Here is a 20,838-nt window from a genome sequence, read left to right as displayed (position 1 = left end):
AGAGAGACAGACAGACAGACAAGCACTGTGTAGGTGCAGACAGGCACAGATAGACAGACAGACAGCACTGTGTGGGTGCAGACAGGCACAGACAGACAGACAGCAATGTGTGGGTGCAGACAGGCACAGAGAGACACACAGAGAGCACTGTGTAGGTGCAGACAGGCACAGATAGACACACAGACAACATGGTGTGGGTGCAGACAGGCACAGAGAGACACACAGACAGCACTGTGTAGGTGCAGACAGGCACAGATAGACAGACAGACAGCACTGTGTAGGTGCAGACAGGCACAGAGAGACACACAGACAGCACTGTGTAGATGCAGACAGGCACAGATAGACAGACAGACAGCACTGTGTGGGAGCAGACAGGCACAGATAGACAGACAGACAGCACTGTGTGGGTGCAGACAGGCACAGAGAGACACACAGACAGCACTGTGTAGATGCAGACAGGCACAGATAGACAGACAGACAGCACTGTGTGGGAGCAGACAGGCACAGATAGACAGACAGACAGCACTGTGTGGGAGCAGACAGGCACAGATAGACAGACAGACAGACAGCACTGTGTGGGTGCAGACAGGCACAGAGAGACACACAGACAGCACTGTGTGGGTGCAGACAGGCACAGAGAGACACACAGACAGCACTGTGTAGATGCAGACAGGCACAGAGAGACAGACAGACAGACAGCACTGTGTGGGTGCAGACAGGCACAGATAGACAGATAACACTGTGTGGGTGCAGACAGGCACAGATAGACAGAAAGACTGCACTGTGTGGGTGCAGACAGGCACAGATAGACAGACAGACAGCACTGTGTGGGTACAGACAGGCACAGACAGATAGCACTGTGTAGGTGCAGACAGGCACAGAGAGACACACAGACAGCATTGTGTGGGTACAGACAGGCACAGTTAGACAGACAGACAGCACTGTGTGGGTGCAGACAGGCACAGAGAGACAGCACTGTGTAGGTGCAGACAGGCACAGAGAGACACACAGACAGCACTGTGTGGGTACAGACAGGCACAGTTAGACAGACAGACAGCACTGTGTGGGTGCAGACAGGCACAGAGAGACAGACAGACAGACAGCACTGTGTGGGTGCAGACAGGCACAGACAGACAGACAGCACTGTGTGGGTGCAGACAGGCACAGAGAGACACACAGATAGCATTGTGTGGGTGCAGACAGGCAAAGATAGACAGACAGCACTGTGTGGGTGCAGACAGGCACAGAGAGACACACAGACAGCACTGTGTAGGTGCAGACAGGCACAGAGAGACACACAGAGAGCACTGTGTGGGTGCAGACAGGCACAGAGAGACACGCAGACAGCATTGTGTGGGTGCAGACAAGCACAGAGAGACAGACAGACAGCACTGTGTGGATGCAGCCAGGCACAGAGAGACAGACAGACAGACAAGCACTGTGTGGGTGCAGACAGGCATAGACAGACAGACAGCAATGTGTGGGTGCAGACAGGCACAGAGAGACACACAGACAGCACTGTGTAGGTGCAGACAGGCACAGATAGACACACAGACAACATGGTGTGGGTGCAGACAGGCACAGAGAGACACACAGACAGCACTGTGTAGGTGCAGACAGGCACAGATAGACAGACAGACAGCACTGTGTAGGTGCAGACAGGCACAGATAGACAGACAGGCAGCACTGTGTGGATGCAGCTAGGCACAGAGAGACAGACAGCATTGTGTGGGTGCAGACAGGCACAGAGAGACACACAGACAGCACTGTGTAGATGCAGACATGATGTGGAGATGCCGGCGTTGGACTGGGGTGAGCACAGTAAGAAGTCTTACAACACCAGGTTAAAGTCCAACAGGTTTGTTTCAAACACGAGCTTTCGGAGCACGGCTCCTTCTTCACCTGAAGAAGGAGCCGTGCTCCGAAAGCTCGTGTTTGAAACAAACCTGTTGGACTTTAACCTGGTGTTGTAAGACTTCTTACTAGATGCAGACAGGCACAGACAGCACTGTGTGGGAGCAGACAGGCACAGATAGACAGACAGACAGCACTGTGTGGGAGCAGACAGGCACAGATAGACAGGTAACACTGTGTGGGTGCAGACAGGCACAGATAGACAGACAGACAGCACTGTGTGGGAGCAGACAGGCACAGATAGACAGACAGCACTGTGTGGGTGCAGACAGGCACAGATAGACAGACAACACTGTGTGGGTGCAGACAGGCACAGATAGACAGACAGACAGCACTGTGTGGGAGCAGACAGGCACAGACAGACAGCAATGTGTGGGTGCAGACAGGCACCGAGAGACACACAGACAGCACTGTGTAGGTGCAGACAGGCACAGATAGACAGACAGACAGCACTGTGTGGGTACAGACAGGCACAGATAGACATTCAGCACTGTGTAGATGCAGACAGGCACAGGTAGACATTCAGCACTTTGTAGATGCAGACAGGCACAGATAGACAGCACTGTGTGGGTGCAGACAGGCACGTAGTAACAGACAGACAGCACTCTGCCAAAGCGATCCCCGTCCCGACTGAATCCAGTCCACACTTTCCACCCACTCCGCCTCTTCATGCAACTGTGCCAGCCAGATTAACTTAAATGTATCTGCTCAAGTGGAGATAATCAATGCAAATCACGGTGGCGGTGGCTGCACAAATGGGGTATGTTTGATGCACAGCCCCAGCCCCTTCACTCCGGCTCTTCTGTGGGGAGGAGGGCAGCTCCACAGATGTAGCAGAGGCTGAAACACCCCTGTCTCCACTGCCTTGGCTATTCTGTCCTCTCCCCCCCACCTCCTCCTCCTTCAGGATCTAGATGCCTGCATGTCCTGACTACAGTATGTGAAGGTAGGTGCAGTGATTCTGAAATCTGTCACCTCTATAGCCATCAGAGATTCAACTTCATCACAGCCTCTCTCTCTCTCTCTCTCTGTGTCTCTATCAGTCTCAACTCATTTCTGATAATGCACCAGCTCCAGATTCTGCCTAGTTTCCAAGTCGGTTCGTGCAGACGGTGCGGTTACAGATCTCGGGGGCTCCTGTGAAGTTCCCATCCGATGCAGTAGTGGTGGGGCTGCTTTGAAGAAAAAGCAGGAGGCGATGGGAAAAGACTTCCTCTTTCCTATCTGTGGGCTGATGTGGGAGACGTTCCGGCTGCTGGGAGCTGAGCGTTTGCAGATTGATCTCTGCGCTTTGCAACTTTTAAAGCAAAAACAAATGCTGTGTTTTTTTTTAGGGGAGTGGGTGCTGGAAGCTGCTGCTGTGAATGGGAAGGGGCTGGAGTGAATGGTGTTCAGGGACCCAGTTAGCAGCAGTTTAGGAATACTGTAAAGGGGGCTTAAGGACTCAAACAAGGATGTTTAAACCCCTCGGCTGCAGTGTGGAAATGAGAGGGGAATTTTCCCAAATCACTAAATTGCTTCTGGTTTGACTATGCATTGGATTATTCCCCCCCATCCCTTTCCCCTGTCACGTTTATAAGGCTTGCAATCCCCAATTGCTCTTGTGAGTTACAGCCAGCCGGGGGTAGGGGGGGGGGGGGGGGTGGATAGGGCATCCCCTAATGTTGCTGGAGCCCTGGGAACCAAGGGCGACCCCTGCAACTTTGGCTGCGGCAGACTTGAGTTGCTTTCTGAACGTTACCAGCACATCTGCGGTCCTCTGGCTGCCGAGGGAGGGAGGGAGGTGTGGGGAGGGGGGTGAGAGTCACATTGTTAGGTGCTGAGCAGCCCCCATCCGCCTGCGCTGGGCTCTGGGTGGCTGAGCAGAGGAGAGAGGCAGATACAGCGGCTCCAGGTTGTCCATGGCCCACTGGTCACACGAGTGTCCAAACAGAGTGGAAATTGGCAAATCGCTGAAGGATGTGTGTGTAATATGTCTCCTCATCTTTATTGAGAGATAAAAGGCCAACCTTGGCATCAGAATAATATTTTTGTAAAACAAGCAGTATTTTATTAATCAACTGTACATTGGGACGTTTACAATTCAGACGATTCAATTAGTATCCATGGTTTCAAACGCACCCCTTATAAAATATCCATGTTAAGGTTTCTGACTGTTCTGGATTACTCCCGTGCAGATCATATTTAATCAGCATCTTTCTGGGTCGGCAGGTCTAGTCTATTTTGATCTAAGGGGACCAGGGGTTATGGAGAGAAGGCAGGAGAATGGGGATGAGAAAATATCAGCCATGATTGAATGGCGGAGCAGATCGATGGGTGGAGTGGCCTAATTCTGCTCCGATGTCTTATGGCAACTTGACATCTGAACCCTGTTCTGAATGGCACTTGCTTCGCCCTTCAAGGGGCTAGTCGGTGAGGGTAGCCCGTAGCATGCCTGGCGACAAAGAACAGGAGGTGCCAGGTTTAATTTCTGGGACTGTTGCCGAGTTTGCGGGCAATGACCTGAAGCATCTGCAATGGGTCTGTGCCTCCCTGGTGCAGGAGGTGCCAAAATGCCCTCCTTGCTTCTGCTTGGTATCCAGTTTACAGCGTACGTCTGTGAAGGTGCACAAGGATCAGGTTGGGTTTGCTGACAGATTGGTGAAGCTCCAACTTTGGTCTTCCTGGACATCAGAGTTCCTTTAACATTGCAAGGGCTTGGCTAACGGGAAATGGGTGGGCCATTCTAACCTCCATGAGTTCAGATTAGCTGTACTATGCATATAATGTATGTCCATCCTTCAGAGAATGGGGCCAATTCTAGTAATGTAAAATGTGGAGACCCTTGTGTCTGGACTTGTAGATGTCACAGCAGAACCCACCTTGATAGCCAAGTAAAAGTGGGAAGGCACCCAGGGCAGAATTTCTGATTCCCATCAGAGGTGAAGGGGATGGAAAATTGCCACCCAGTAATGATCTGGCAATTGTGGCCAGTCTTGCCCTGACCTTTTTTCAAAAGTTTCCTTCTCCCTCCTACATGCAGCTCCCACAGTGGCCTGCCAATTTCGGAGTGTTGGAGCCAATTTTGGAGGGTCTGCTATTTGGCTTCCAGACTTGAGGACTTGCCCATTGCCCTCGAGGCTCCCTGGCCAACTCATCGGTCAGCTCAGCAAACGTCACGTGGGTTGCCAATACCAAGTGGATTCGGGACCCAGAAATGCACCTGACCTTTGGAGTCCTGACACCAGAACTAATGTCCAGCCCCCCAAAGTCTCTTGCAAAAAACAAAACTGAGCATTATAAATTATCCATCAAGTTTCTGTTGCTATTAACCATCACTTAATTCTTGAAGTTTTCTCATTATCAATAAAGTGATTCCAGCATGGTGAGGTGCTGCTGAATTTTTTTTTAAATGGGAAAAATATTGGGCTGTTCAACCTCTATTTCTGCATTTTATTAATAACCTCCTTTAATCCCAACCACTAGCCTTTATTTCTCGGTCCTTAGTATCTTTAATGGTAGAGTTTTGTACATTGTCTCATTTGGTATCATGACCGGTACAGGCTTGGAGGGCCGAAGGGCCTGTTCCTGTGCTGTATTCCTCTTTGTTCTTTGTCTGTATTGTTTGATCATGTTGGAGTGTTACTGGTGAATTTGGGTACTTGGATTTCATTGGTCTCTTTTAAACAGTTGACAAGGCTAAATTGAAATAAGCTATGGAAATCCTTCTTTTAACTGTAGAGACAAAAGCAACAAAGGCGATGATGAACTTTTATAAAACACTGGTTAGACCTCAGCTCGAGTATTATGTCCAATTCTTTGCACTGTAGATACAGGCACAATGTTAAAGCCTTGGTGTGAGTGTCAAGCGGATTGAGGAGAACAGTACCAGGGATGGAGAACTTCAATTCCAGCTTCCTCACCTAATTCTTTTCCTTGAAGAAGGGAAAGCTAAGAGGCGATCTAAAGGAGTTCAATACTTGGAGTAGTTTTGTTAGAGTAGATGGGGGAGAAAGTGTTTCCATTCGCAGGCGGGTCAGTAACCAACATTTTTACACAGCGCATTGTTATGGTTTGGAATGCATTGCCAGCCTGAAAAATCTGGTGGAAGCAGATTGACCAGTAACTTTCAAGATTAAGAAAAGGAAATTTTGTGGGGTTATGCAGCATAGGCAAGGGAGTGGGTGTTTATTGGGTCACTCAAGAGCTGGTACAAGCATGCAAGGCTGAATGAGCGTCTGTATATGATTCAGCTCCCGTGCTGGGCACAGTTCATGGGGAGCTTTTCCTTAACTCAGCTCTTGAACAATGGTCAGCATAGCTATAACTGAGCGCTGCATGTTGGCATGCCCAAGCTAGGAGATTGCAAAAGCCAAGTCTAACCTTATCCTCAGTCATACATATGCGCGCAATGGCCACGATTGCAATCCAGCCTAAAGATCTGGGGTCAGTTGCACTTCATCAAATCCACACTGGCTCACTAGGACCAGGTGCTCTGTGTGATAAATGAAGGATTCAAAGGAATCCGGACTGTGCCCATTTGTTTTTGGTGGTTGCAATAACCAAGGGGCCTGCTCCAACATTTGTATACTTCAATGCATGCAGCTATCATGCCAGTGCTTCGAAGGAGAGAATTTGAGCACAAAATGGAGCTAAGGTGGCTTGCTTTTAATAACCTGGATTTTGTGTTGCTGATATTTAAACTTAATATTAAATCCATTACCTGTAGATTTGTGCTGTGACTTTCAGCGATTTGTGAACGTCTGCTCCTCCGCTGCCCTGTGCCAGCCCATTGCCCTGCGCCAGTCCCATCATATGAAGGGGGCAACGCAGTTGTGTTGGCAAGGCATTAAATGTTAAGAGCTCATCGCGTGTACCTGATGCCCTTGCATTTAAGTCTGTTGTTGACTGACTGCAACACAGCTGCCAGCCAGTGCAGTTAAGATCTCTCTAGAATTGTTTACCCCCAGCAGTAAAACATTGAAAAATAGAACGTCAAAACTATAGCTGTAAAAATGTGACAAGTCTTTTTCTTTTGACTGTCATTTTTCTTTCGCCCATCATTAATTCAGAGGCAAAATACTGCAGGTGTTGGATATCCGGGATGAAAATGAACAGCTGAAAACACTCAGCTTCTGTGAAGTGAATTATGTTTCTGGTCGATATGCTAACATTGAACGTTGTGTAGGCAGGCTATTTGGCATAGAGTTCTTGCACCCAATGCCCACCCAAGTATTCCCCGCATGAGCTATTGGGTCGTGAACAAAAAGAGGGAATGTTGTCCGATTGAGCCCTCCCTCACCACAAACTCTGAGAAGACTGATCACAGTGCCCTCTGACACCCGAGCTAAATTCAGCGAAATAATACAGACTGGTGCATGCAACCCAGACATAGTTCGTCAGTGGGGCTCAACTGCAAAGGCTAAACTCATTGACCCATTGGAAAGGCATCGGGTAAAGCGACAATGTTACTCGTTTCTTTCCCACAGGCAGCCATGAGCAATATTTTGCACTTTGCGATTTGATTTCCAACTTTCAGCAACTTGCAGTGCAGACATGTGACCCCTTTGCTTTCAAACATTGTAACCTTCTAAATGCTTGCCGTTTCCACACAAGCTGTGTGGGTTTTCGTAAGTGTGATAGTCAACACTGTTATGTGTTATGAGTGTGTTAGCAGATGTTAACATCTGATCTTTGACAAAATGGTTGCTTGCCTACCTTGATTTCTCCGCCCCTTTCCCCCATCCCATTATGCACCAAGAATTTAAAGAATCCACAACAGGAAGAGCACCAAAAGAAGTCATGGGTGTAATTGTTTTGAATTCGAATAGCTCCAAATATGGTGGAGGCAGTTGTGTCTTAGATGATAAGTGAAATGAAATGAGAGACAGGAGTTCACAGAAACTTTCTGAACCTGTTTATTCATGTGGGTTTAAATAATTTGCCAAGTTTTTGTTTTGGTTCCGGTAAACATTGAAAGGCCAACTGTTGGAAAGCAGCACAAAGAAAGTCTGTCATGTCAACTTTACCTTTGATCACCTGTCATGTATTCTCTTCACAGATTATATTTCCTCTGCCTTGCAAAATGGCCTTGATGTATTTGTTCTAAATTTAAAGGTGCCGTATAAATTATAATTCTGAAACTGGTGAACTTGGATTTCTCTTGAGTTGGGATGTTCACATTTTTCTATTTGTGTGACTTGGATTAAAATCTGTTGTTGCAGTGGTTTTGTGGGTTCGATCCAAGTGGTTAGCCCCTTCAGTGAGCTTGCTCTGCATTATGGGCTGAATGGAATTCTGTGCCCTTGATTCTTTTACGATAGGATGGTCTGGTTTGCATCTGATGCAAAAGGAAGAACTCGGCTGAAGTCTGTTGAAAGTGCTGCAGAACAGTTTGATTTTGAGCTTTATTAATTAACGTTAATATCTGCCTGTTCGAAGATTCAGAAGCCACACGGAAAGTAGCAAAGGCATCGCTTTGAGAGCTCGCTCCTCGTTTTGCAGTGACCCAGATTTTTCATTTGTTAAATTGATTCCATTTTGTAATGCCTTTAATCTGATCTTTGCAATTGGGGATTGTTCAACTGGACTCAAAGAGAGCAGCCTTGGATAGCAAATGCCACAGTGACCCATATTGACCATTTTGTTGCTTTCTTTTCCCTCTTCTCCCTTCCCTCTCCCATTATTTCTCTAAATTGTGTGGAATATCTGGAGGCAATTATTACGTGTGTGTGTGTATGTGTGTGTGTGTGAATAAGAGTTGAGAAAGACATTGGGCGGGATTTTCTGGTCCTTTTGAAGGTGAACCATTCGTCCCACGGCACGTACCCCGGTGACGGAACGGGCGAACCACACAAGGTGATGCAGACATAGGTGGGGCTGGAAAAGCCGCCAGCGGCCAATGGCGAATCGCTTCCGCTGTCCGAAGACATGGTGGTGGGAGGGGGGGGGGGGGGGGGGAGTGGTGGTTTGAGAGGGTTATGTGTGTGTGTCCCTGACCATCATTTCTGCCAATAATAAGAGATACAATTTTGAGGGCATATCAATTCTCTGCTGAGACCCGTTAAATGAAGTCATTTATGATTCTATTTTCCAAGTCTCACATAATTGCTCTTAAAAGTTGTAATTTCTGAAGGGTGGTGAGGCGGAGAGTCAGATTTAGTTGGCTCAGATCTTGTCGTCATGGAGTCGCTGTGACCCAGAAGGAGGCTTTTTGGCTCATCAAGTAGAGATGGATGGAACGATGCGGGGAATTGGATTTTCTGCAGTATTAACCAATTATTTTTACCCAGTTTGACTTCCAAACGTCCAAAAATCAATGGACCCAGCAATGCTTCCATCAGTCAGACTACGTAGACTAATAGCACGTGAGCAGCCTGTCATGTTCCAGACAAGGTGATGTGGCACCCAAGGTTTTCTGTGAAAACGCCTTTTGTATGAACTGGATGGCTGACCTTTTAGACGTATCCCCACCTGTCAGGCAGGAGACCGGGGTTCAATTCCCCCACAGGGAGCTTTGTCGCTGTCCAGAAGTTCCACTGGCACCTTTTTTATGGGCGGCACAGTAGCACAATGGTTAGCATTATTGCCTCACAGCTCCAGGGCCCCAGGTTCGATTCCCGGCTTGAGTCACTGACTGTGCGGAATCTGCACGTTCTGCCTGTGTCTGCGTGGGTTTCCTCCGGGTGCTCCAGTTTCCTCCCACAAGTCCCGAAAGACGTGCTGTTAGGTAAATTTGGCATTTTGAATTCTCCCTCTGTGTACCTGAACAGGCACCGGAATGTGACAATTAGGGGCTTTTCATAGTAACTTCATTGCAATGTTAATATAAGCCTACTTGTGACAATAAAGATTATTATTATTATTATTAAAATTGTCACTAAGTGTCCAAAATGATGGGTGGAGCTACAGGGATAGGCAGGGGAGTGGGCCTTGGTAAGGTGCTTTTTCAGAGGTACGGTGCAGACCCGATGGGCTGGATGGCCTCCTTCTGCACCAGAGGGATTGTATAATTCTAACAAGGCTCTCTTATTAAACGGCCGTTGACAACACTGTAGGACATCTGCACAGGGATTGCTCAAACGACTTTTTTTAACACCCAAATGCTTCTCTTCCTCAGTTGACCTGTTGGATGTTATACACATGTTGTGCTCCTGTTTGAAATATCTCCAAAATATATCGACACCTGCTCTATGGTCACCCTCTTCAACCTTTCCGTGATATAGATTGACTATTCTTCCTAAAATAAACCATTTTCCGCTCTCAATCTCGCCTGAGGCTCTGTAGCACATGTACTGGCTTTCGGCAAGTCCCGTTCACCCATAACCTCTGTGCCTGCTGATTTCCCCTTGGCCTGGCTCCTGTATATCTGTCACTTCAACTCTCCAAGATCTCTGCGCGTCTCAAATGCTGTACCTGTGCTTCCCGGTTAAGTGTTCCCCTATTGGCAGCCATGTGTTCAGTCGCCTAGGCCCCCCCTCCTAAACCTTCCTGTCTCACGCCATCTCTCCTCCTTTGCAGTTGCTCTTTGAAGCCTGCCTTTCTGACCAAGCTTTTGGTGACCTGTTCCAATGTCTCCATGTGGGACTTTCACCGCAAATGGCTCTGGTGAAGTGTTTTGGAGCATGTTACGATGTTCAAGGCTGAAAGCAACATAAAGGCAAGCTACTGCTGTTGGGCCAATTCAAATTGTTCAGAGTTGAGATCAACAGATGTTTTTGTTGGAGACACAGAGGAAAGGTCGGTGAATGGAACTGAGATTGCAGATCGGCCATTATCCAACTGGGTGTTGGAACAGGCTTGAGATGTTGAATGGCCTATCCCTAACAATCAGCAAGATGAGTCTCCAAGCTCCACCCATCACACTTGATCTCCCTTTTTCATATAGTGTTGTAACCAATATATTATGCTTCCTTTCTGCATGCATTAAGCCACGGAAAGTATGTAACCGAACCCAACATCCATTCAAACTATTGGAGAATTTTCAAACCCTTAATTCCTGTTTACCATGTGTTGCTCTTTTAGCTGACCTGAGAAGCAAACAAGGTGACTAAAAGTTTGATGGATCAGGACATTGTGATTAATAGGCTTAGATTAATAGACTTAGCTTGAAAAGCCTGCAAATTGTACGTGGAAGGAATAGTCAGGATTATCTGTTCTGCAGCTGTGGATTCCTTGGAAAGGAAGTTTCCTAACTTTGACCAGCGAGGAGGTAGTGAAGAATAACCTGTTTGTGACTTCGGAGAAACTGGGTGAGCAGATTCAGAGGACCATTGCCTTTCTAATATGTTACTTCTTCGAGGTGAGGAGGATCTTAGTGTGGCTCCTTGTTAAAAATAGGGGCACAGGTTTGAGATGGAGCTTTAACACTCTCTGGAGGTGGTTTAGTGATCCATGCTCACAAGTGAAGTTTAACATCTGAACGAGACCTTGGGCAACAAAGATATTTCCAGGTCCCCGACCCACTTCAGAAGTGACAGAAAACATGTTCAGTTTTGACTTTGGAAGACCAATCCGCCACCTAACTGGTCACCGGATTGTGCGGCAGTTGGTTCATGTGGTCTTAAAGTGACACTCCACTCAACCAGCAACACGGTCTGTGTGGCAGAATAGTACATTACACAGGATAACACTGAATTTGAAGGAGCTGTGAGTCAGTTGTTGTCATTAGTCACTTCCTTGATGCCCCCGATGTAAGTCACCCATTGCCCTATGGATCATTAAATTTCCTCCGCTTTAAACCTTTAAAATGTGCTTGCTCCTGGCACAAATGTGCAAGCATTTGTTGGTGTCGGTATTTAATACAAAAGGTGGAAGCAAATGGGGCCTCCTTGTATTCACTCCGAGGACACATAGGAGCAATGGGGAGTTCAGAAGGACTTGATTCCAGTTCAACCGAATGCCCAGGTAAATCATAAATATGGCAAGGGTCACTTTCTTCGATAAATGAGGACTCGTAGATTTTAAATCTTGTTTCCTTTCAGAATATTTGGGAAGCTTGTACTCTCGGATGGATCTAATTGAGGTCGCTGAAATATTGAATGTCAAATTTGATGTACATTTCATCACAGATTTAGTCCTAATCTCATTTAGCAGTTGGAATTTTAATATCTTCGCTGAAAATTCGAACATGCTGTGATGTGACTGGGTAATAATTACCTTTTTTTTAAAAAAAGGCCATGAATGATTAAATGTTCAGAAGTTGCTTGTAATGAGTAATGGACCTGGATTTGGAGGGGGGTTGGTGAATAGGGAGAAAGAGAAGAAAGATTGGCCTTTTAAGTAATTTATTGGTGAGATACCAGTCTGGATGACCCCCCGTAGTTCGCATTCAGAGCAAGGAACTTTGATGGCACTCATTAGTCTGCAACGTTCCGCCAAATGATGCGTATTCATTAAACGTTCACAAAATACCCGTTTGCAATTTTCTCTCTTTTTTTGTGGTAAACTGTATGTTCATACATGCGTTCGCAAAAGGGCTTGGATTCAGGAGTCGAGGGATAACAGCTGATGTGACATTTTTGAAGTAATGAGAAGCCGAGGACTGCGGTGCCAAAAAAAAGTGGCTTTGGGCAGAGCTGGGTTTGTATGTGTGTTTTTTTAATTAAAAAAAAGGCCTTTGCAAGTATTTCATACAGCTTCAGGGAAAGCAAATTGTGCGGTTATAATTTCACTCGCCATCTCCTTGACTTTTGCCGATTGCGAAACGACGGTTCGACGAAAGCATTTTTTTGTTTTGTTGTTGAATGACGCTGTGTCGAGGTGCTTGCGAATCAGACTGCGGCTGCCTTATTCTTTTTTTAAATGGCATTTGCGCTTGCAAGAAGCCGTAATTATCTCAGCTTCTCGCCTGCTGTAGCTGTGGCTCTGCTCTCACACTCCCACCTCACAGCCTCTCTCGTTCCTCGCACCTTCTCAGAGCACCGCACAATGCAGAAAGAGACCATTCGGCCCACTGTATCCACGCCAGCTCTTTCAAAGAGCTGCCCAATTAGTCCCGTGTCCCTGCTCTTTCTCCACAGCCCTGCTATTTCCCCCTTTTCAATCCTAATCCCATTTGAAAGTTGCTATCGATTTTGTGTGCATCAGGCTGTGCATTTCAGATTGCAAACTTGCTGAATTTAAAGAATAAATTATTTTCATTTCACCGTTTCTCTGGTTTCCACCCCCCCCCCCCGTTTCTCTGGTTTCCACGACCCCCCCCCCCCCCCCCCCCCCCTATTCAAATTTTATTGCTGCCTTCTTTTCATTATCCCAGCGTCTCAAGTTTTCACACTTCACTATTTTTTTTCTGGCTACAGATGGATGCAGGAAAATTATTTATGATTGGAGTAACTAAAAATCCATTTCCACTTGGAATCGAAGCTCCCTGCCTTGTAATCCTCCAGTTGGCCTGGTTAATAATAAATATATATGATTTTTGTTTTTGTTGCGAATCTCCTAACAATGTTGTTTTTTTATGCTGGGTAAGAAATCCCCCTGCATCCGCTGGGCTGGTAATTTAATATTGTTTAATAAATCGACTGACTCTGGCAGCTCTTGGTATAAACCCTGGGAGGCTGTGTTTGCTTTGGAGCATCCTCATTCTGACTAGATGTGATCTCTGCCGGGTTTCGCATAAACAGACCACTACTCGTACTATCCGTCTATCTCTCCACTTCCTCAAAACTTTTTTGTTTAATATGTTTTCTACTCTTCCCGTGCCAGAGCTTTATTCTATTGTATACGTTCTTTCTGCCTCAGTTTCCCGCACTCTCTCTCGAGCTGCCTTCCTCTCAACTCTTTTTTTTTTGGTTTTGTCTTTTCCTCCCTGTTCTCATTCTTGTTTTTCATTTTCCAAAGCGGAATACTGCAGATGCTGTAACTTTGAAATAAAATCAGAAAATGCTGAAAACAGTCGACAGAGCTCTGGCAGCACTTCCTGGGGGTAGAGAGAGAGGGAAACTGAATTTAACAGTTGGGTCTATCACCAGAATTTCTGAAGGGTCACAGACTTGGAATTTTGGGATGGATTTTCCAGCGATCCCGCACTGTTTGCCAGACCTGGCTGGCTCCATTGGGTGTGGATGAAGGGCATGGGTTGGCATAGGTGTGTGTGTGTGGCAGGGGGCGGGGGGGGGGGGGGGGGGTGGAGAATGAGTGGGTGTGAAGCTAGAGGACTTAACATTGAACAGAACAACTGGGACAAAGTCCATGCTCCTCTTTATCACCCGAGCTTGACTTGATGAGGATATTGTGGGTTCAAGTCTCATTCTGGAGACATAGGCACAAAAATCAAGGCTGACCTCTTCAGTGTGGTGCTGAGGGAGTGCAGTGCAGCACTATCGGAAGGGTCTTCTTTACTCTCAAGCGGAGTAACGGTCGTGTGGCAAGGTGTGCTCCTGAGTATAAAAACAAAATTCTGTAAATATCCAGCAAGTCAGGTGTCACATCTGTAAAGGGAGAAATGGGGCGGGATTCTGCAATAATGGGGCTATGTCCCCACGCCGGTGTGAAAGGCGGCGCCAACCACTCCGGCGTCAATGGTCACTGATAATGGGGAATGCTCCCCTTCAGGGTTAGGTCGGCGCCGGAGTGGTCCACACAGCTCCAGCCGGCGTGCGTTCGCGCATGCCCGGAATGGCCGGCGTGATTCCGCACATGCGCGGGGGTTCCCTTCTCCCCGCAGGCCCCCGGGCAATATGGCCGAGCCCGGGAATATGGCAGAGTACAGAGACCCGGCACGGAGGAACATAGGCCCCCACGGAACCAGCCCTCCCTCCGATCGGTCGGCCCCGATCGCAGGCCAGGCCACTGTGGGCGCCCCCTCGGGGTCGGATCCCCCCCCTCCTCCAGGATGGCCCCCACAGACACACCTGAGTAACCCACGCCGGCGGGCACTCGGCCCGTTGGGGCCCGGAGAATCGCCGGGGGTAGTGCGCTTTCAACGACCCCCGACCAGCGCGGCAGGAATTCCTGGGGCTCACGAGAATCGGCGGAGGAGAATCAGGAAACCGGTGTCGGGGCGCGATTCTCGCATCCCCCCCCCCCCCCCCCCCCCCCCGCTGGATTCTCCAATTTGGCGCGGGGTCGGAGAATTCCAGCCATGGTTAATGTTTCAGACCAATGACCATTTGTCAAATAGTCTCTCCCAGAGGTAATCTTCACTTAACAAACTATAAGTGCTATGAGGCTTGTTCTGGAGTATTCGAGTGTCTGTTTGTCCAAATTGGCAATCACTCAAATGTTTGTTGAATCTTCAGATGCTTTTCCGTTTGACTTGAAGTTGCCACTCCTGGCTGACTGCAAAGAGCTGGACGTTGTTTTGTTCTTTTATTATTTTGTGTCCACATTTCCTTTGTGGTTTTCACATGCACATTTCAATGTTTGGTCCCGTCCGTTCTGCCTATACGACCTAGTTGTTCATGGTTGGTTCAAAGTTTGGTTACTTTATCATGCATGTCACTTGTTGAGAGTCTCATCTCAAAAGTCTCCAACTTGCATCGCAAAGATTTTAATCTTTGGTAAAAAGCTGCCTTTGCCTTGCAGATAAATTAGAATCATAGAAGCCCGACAGTGCAGAAGGAGGCCATTCGGCCCATCGGGTCGGCACTGGCCCTTGGAAAGAGCACCCTACCTAAACCCACTCCTCCACCCTATTTCCATAACCCAGTTAACCCCACCTAACCATTTGGACACTTGAGCATGGCCAATCCACCTAATCTTTGGGCTGCGGGGAGGAAACCGGAGCACCCGGAGTAAACCCACGCAGACACGGGCAGCTAGTGCAAACTCCACACAGACAGTTACCCGAGGCCGGAATTGAACCCGGCTCCCTGGAGCTGTGAGGTGGCAGTGCTAGCCACTGTGCCACCGTGCCATTGCGTTGTCTTTTAATGTTGCGTCACATCGCTGCTTCTTGGCTCACAGTTGGTATGATTCAGTCATTGTTAAAGCTTTTCTTGTTGAGAGATGTTTAAAACAGATTTTTCCTTTTGTGAGATGGTGCTGATTAGAAAGCTCTTCCAAAGAGGAATGATGGTCTGAATAATGTAGTTCGATGGAATAAGATTTAAGGTGGGGAAACCATTGTAGGTGCAGTGGCTGGTGGTGGAACAGTTGCCTTTTTAATTTAAAAAAAAAAATCACTGGTTTGGTTAACTCCACACTCAATATCAACAACTGGAACATGTGCAGGCCCACTGCACCCACCCGTTCCTCAACATTTCTCCAGGGTCCTATCATTGGAGACCTTTATTAGATCAACTGTTCTCTCTCTCTTTCCTCAGGAGTTCTCCCTCTCATCTTTTGGATCCACTGTCATCACTGTTCTTTAGAATCAACCTTTAACCACTCTGTCCTTTCAAATTGAATCTCCTCACTTCCCCTTGTGTGTGGCCTTGAGCAGGTTTGTGACCGTTTGTTCTCGGGAACTTTTTACTTTTGAATCCTTCAGCTGATTTCCTTGTCACAGGCCAAAATGTTTCCCATCAAAGTCACAAATGTCAGGGCAGCACGGTAGCGCAGTGGGTTAGTCCTGCTCCCTCACGGTGCCGAGGGCCCAGGTTCGATCCCGGCTCTGGGTCACTGTCCGTGTGGAGTTTGCACATTCTCCCCGTGTTTGCGTGGGTTTCGCCCCCACAACCCAAAGATGTGCAGGGTAGGTGGATTGGCCAGGCTAAATTGCCCCTTAATTGGAAAAAATGAATTGGGTACTCTAAATTTATTTTTTAAAAGGCGCAAATGTCATCCAGTGTGACTGTGCCGAGACAAAGAAACATTCCCCTCTCACCCTCAGCCTTTGGTGTGGTTGATCGGTCCATCCTCGCCACTGTCACCCAGCCAAGGGAGCGGGCACTCGTCTGTCTCGATTGTTATCTAACCTAATCGTGGCCAGAGTAACAATTACAATGGCTTTTTATCCTGTTCCCGCACCATTACCTTTGGTAGCCGCAAGGATCTATCCTTGGCCCCTTCCCATTCTTTATATCTATGTGTTATCCCTTATCTGAAGCCACAGTATTAGTTTTTGCATGTAAGCTGGCAACACCAAGCTCCACTCTCTCCATTCGGGTCCGGTTCTCGTTGAACCTGGAAGAATCCGAGGATCCTTTAAAAACAGCAGGCAAGGTCCAGATGCCTTGACCCCATTTCTGGAAAGATCGCTCTGTTTTTTGATTGTACGGGAAGTGTTCAGGGTGTGATTCAAACAGGACGAAAATTCTGACTCAACAGGTCCTTTTGAACTTTATGCTGAGTTCACAGAGTCCCCATTTTGGCTGTTGCAATAGGCTTAACCAGCAATGTGCGAGTAACAAATTGATGGAGCACACGTAAATACTCCTGAAGGACAATTGAGGTCAATATGGCTGAAGCTGCCAGTCAGAGTTTTATTGAAAAGCCTCTGCTGGACTGCTTTGATTGGCAGTATGGGTTAGGAAAACACAGTAGTGTCTAGATGTGAGATTTCCGTTTTGTTCAATATTTCACCAAGGTCTAGTATTAAGTTATTATGAATGCTTGGCTGAGTTTTAAAAGCTACAAATATTTTGGAGGAATTATGAATTAATAGTTAACAATTAAATCCATTTAATAGCCTCTTTTAAGTTGCCTTTGTGGCATTTAAATTGAAATCTTTGAGTGATGTTCTTGGATAGGAGTCTCTCCAGTGCTGGCTAAGAAGAAACTTCCTCCAAATAAATATGGGGGAAACACTGCTCCCCAACCAGTGACTCCCATCCCTGACAACTGTCCAAGACTAAACCAGGCTGTTCACATCACCGAATTGCACCATGAAGAAGAGGCCCTTTGGCCCATCAAGTCTGCACCGACATGTGAAAAACACCTGACCTACCTACCTAATCCCATTTACCAGCACTTGTCCCATAGTCTTGAATATTATAGCTTGTCAAGTACTCATCCAGGTACTTTTTAAAGGATGTGAGGCAACCCGCCTCTACCACCATCCCAGGCAGTGCATTCCAGATCATCCCAACCCTCTGGGTAAAAAAGGTTTTCTTTGTATCTCCCCTGAACCTCCTGCCCCACACCTTGAACTTATGTCCCCTTGTGACTGACCCTTCAACAAAGGGGAACAGTTGCTCTCTATCCGCCCTGCCCATCACCCTCAAACTTGTACACCTCGATCAGGTCACCCCTCAGTCGTCTCTACTCCAGCGAAAACAACCCAAGCCTATCCAACCTCTCTCCTCTTAAATTCCATCCCAGATTACATCCTGGTGAATCTCCTCTGCATCCCCTCCAGTGAAATCATATCCTTCTGACAATGTGATGACCAGAATTGCACACAGTACTCCAGCTGTGGCCTCACCAAAGTTCCATACAACTCCAACATGACCTCCCTGGATAAGCAAGTGTCCCATATGCCTTTTTCGCCAATCTATTAACCTGCCCTTCTGCCTTCAGAGATCTATGGATAAACACGCCAAGGTTCCTTTGTTCCTCTGAACTTCTCAATGTCAGGCCATTCATTGATACTTCCTTGTCAAATTACCCCTTCCAAAATTCAGGGTTAAATTCCAACTGCCTGGGGCAGCACGGTGGCCTAGTGGTTAGCACAACCGCCTCACGGCGCTGAGGTCCCAGGTTTGATCCCGGCTCTGGGTCACTGTCTGTGTGGAGTTTGCACATTCTCCCCGTGTCTGCGTGGGTTTCGCCCCCACGACCCAAAAATGTGCAGAGTAGGTGGATTGGCCACGCTAAATTGCCCCTTAATTGGAAAAAATAATTGGGTAATCTAAATTTATAAAAAAAAAAAAAAAAAATTCCATCTGCCACGAATATTCCAATTTGACCTTCCTGGCTATATCTTCCTGTAACACAAGACAGTCAACCTCATTGTTAATTACCCGGCCAGTCTTTGTGTCATCCACAAACATGATCCTACCCCCACACCCTTGAAATCGTATCTGAACATGAGATTAACTTTCGGGTCACATGTCCATATTTGTAAGGTAAAGTTAACGTAGTCCCAGATGACAGGCTGCTTTCCGCTTTGAGGGGGCATACATGAGTGTTCAAAAACATAACACAATTCCCAGTTTGACATTCTCCCCCCCCCCCCCCCCCCCCCCCCCCCCCCACCTGTTGACACCCTTTGGCTCTACTGACCTCCACTCCAGTAAAATTCACCACTGACCAATCAGAGTGTTGAATGCCACGATATCAGCACCCCACCCCCAACAGATCTGACAACCCCGAAGGTCACCACCAGAGAGCCCGGCGGCATCTCCACCCCATCATTTTCAATAATACTTCAAATATCAACCCCCCAAAGCCCCACCAATTTTGGACATGACCAAAGCATGTGGTCATGATTTGCTGGCTCCCTCCACAACTCTCACACACTGATCCTCTACTTCTGAAAGGAACCCACTCGTCCACGTCACATGAGCCCTATGCAGGACTTTGAACTGTACCAAGCTCATCCTAGCAAAATCTCACTCCAAATCACCCCCCCCCCCCCCCCCCCCCCCCCCCGCTCTCATCCAAACACCATACCCAGCTCCTCCGCCCACTTTGCTTGACCTTCTCAATTGGCACTTTCTCTATGCCCATCAGCCATCTGTAAATATCCGCGATCTTCCCATCCCCCAACTCGTCAGGTGATAACAACGTGTCCAACAGGGCACCCCCTTCCATACAAAATCCCGTAACTGTCCGTACCTGAAACCGCCCACCCTGCCTCAGCAACTGGTATTTCTCCTGTAACTCGCCCAAACTTCCAAACCTTCCTTCCATGAACAGGTCCCTGACCTGTTCCACCCCTTTCCCTGTGCCACTGCCTATATGCCACATCCATTCCTGCCAGGGCGAACCGGTGATTCCTACAAGTAGGAGTCAGCACCGACATATCCCCCACAACAAATTGCCACCTCAGCTGGTTCCAGACATTTAAGGATGAAGCCACCAGTGGATTCACCATATTTCACCCCGGGGCAAATGGAAGGGGGGGAGGGGGGGTGGGGGGGTCACAGGCAGAGCCCTCACACTTACCCCCACACACGATGCCTCCTCCATCTACATCCCCCCCCCTCCCCCACCAGCACCACTGCCAAACTTTCTCCACGTTCGCTGCCCAGTAATAATACAACAAATTCGGGGGAGCTAGCCAGCAGCACCCCCCCCCCCCTCACCCCACCCCCACGCCAATCTGCCACTTCCTTTGAAAAACCACCCGCTGAATGCATGCCATCTTACTAGCCCATACAAAAGGCGAGACTAACCTGTCCACCTTACAGAAGAAAGTTGGCAGGAATATTGGGAGGGACGGAAACACAAACAAAAATCTCGGCAGGTTGTTCACCTTGACCGTCCGCACCTTCCCTGCTCACGGTAGCAGGAGGGCATCCCACCTCTTCAGATCCCCTTTCACCCCCTCCTACCAAGCCGGCCAAATTCCACTGGTGCCTCGTGGCCCAGTGGTATCCAAGTACCTGAACCTGCTCCAGGCGAGCTTCTGGTACCAGCTGATGAACCTACTCCTGGCCAATTTAGGGCTCTCAAATCTGCCCTTCTCCCCAGGGCATTCACCAGAAACACTTCACTTTTGGCCATGTTCGGTTTGTCGCCCGAAAATTACCAAACTTCTCCAATGTGCCCATTATTCTATTCATGCATTACCAATGAATTGGAAATGTACAGCAACAAGTCATTCACGTATAGCGAGATTCGACAATACCCGACTACTATCCTAATACCCGGAGCACAATAGCCAAAGGTTTGCCAGCCAGCATGAACAGAAATGGGGATAACGGGCGCCCTGTGTAACTGGAAATATCCTCAACTAATCAAAATTGTCCTAACACTAGCCATGGGTGCTGTATATAATAACCGCACCCATGAGATAAAGGGGGGCCCGAACCCAAACCTCAGTCATATTCCTCCACTCTGCCCTATCAAGCACCTTCTCCACATCCAGAGACACAATAACCTCCGGCACCCTGC

At 47.8% G+C, this 20,838-nt stretch overlaps 1 protein-coding gene across 19 annotated transcripts in view; it reads left to right on the top strand.

Moving 5' to 3' along the window:
* The first annotated feature begins 2,631 nt into the window (after positions 1-2,631).
* The window catches only part of adgrl2a (adhesion G protein-coupled receptor L2a), a 683,083-nt gene continuing 664,876 nt past the window's right edge, over positions 2,632-20,838 (top strand). For 15 of the 19 annotated variants that reach the window (XM_038793693.1, XM_038793686.1, XM_038793688.1 and 12 more), the window contains exon 1: positions 2,633-2,860. The gene's annotated coding sequence lies outside the window, so the exon portion shown is untranslated. Of the gene's footprint in view, positions 2,861-20,838 lie in introns of all 19 variants that reach the window. The other 4 variants (XM_038793701.1, XM_038793703.1, XM_038793702.1 and 1 more) reach the window with 2 other exon arrangements.

Source organism: Scyliorhinus canicula, chromosome 4 (genome assembly GCF_902713615.1).
Source record: "Scyliorhinus canicula chromosome 4, sScyCan1.1, whole genome shotgun sequence".
NCBI classification, from domain to species: Eukaryota; Metazoa; Chordata; class Chondrichthyes; order Carcharhiniformes; family Scyliorhinidae; genus Scyliorhinus; species Scyliorhinus canicula.
The sequence above is the reverse complement of the archived record's forward strand: the minus strand, read 5'-3'. Positions and strand labels throughout refer to the sequence as shown.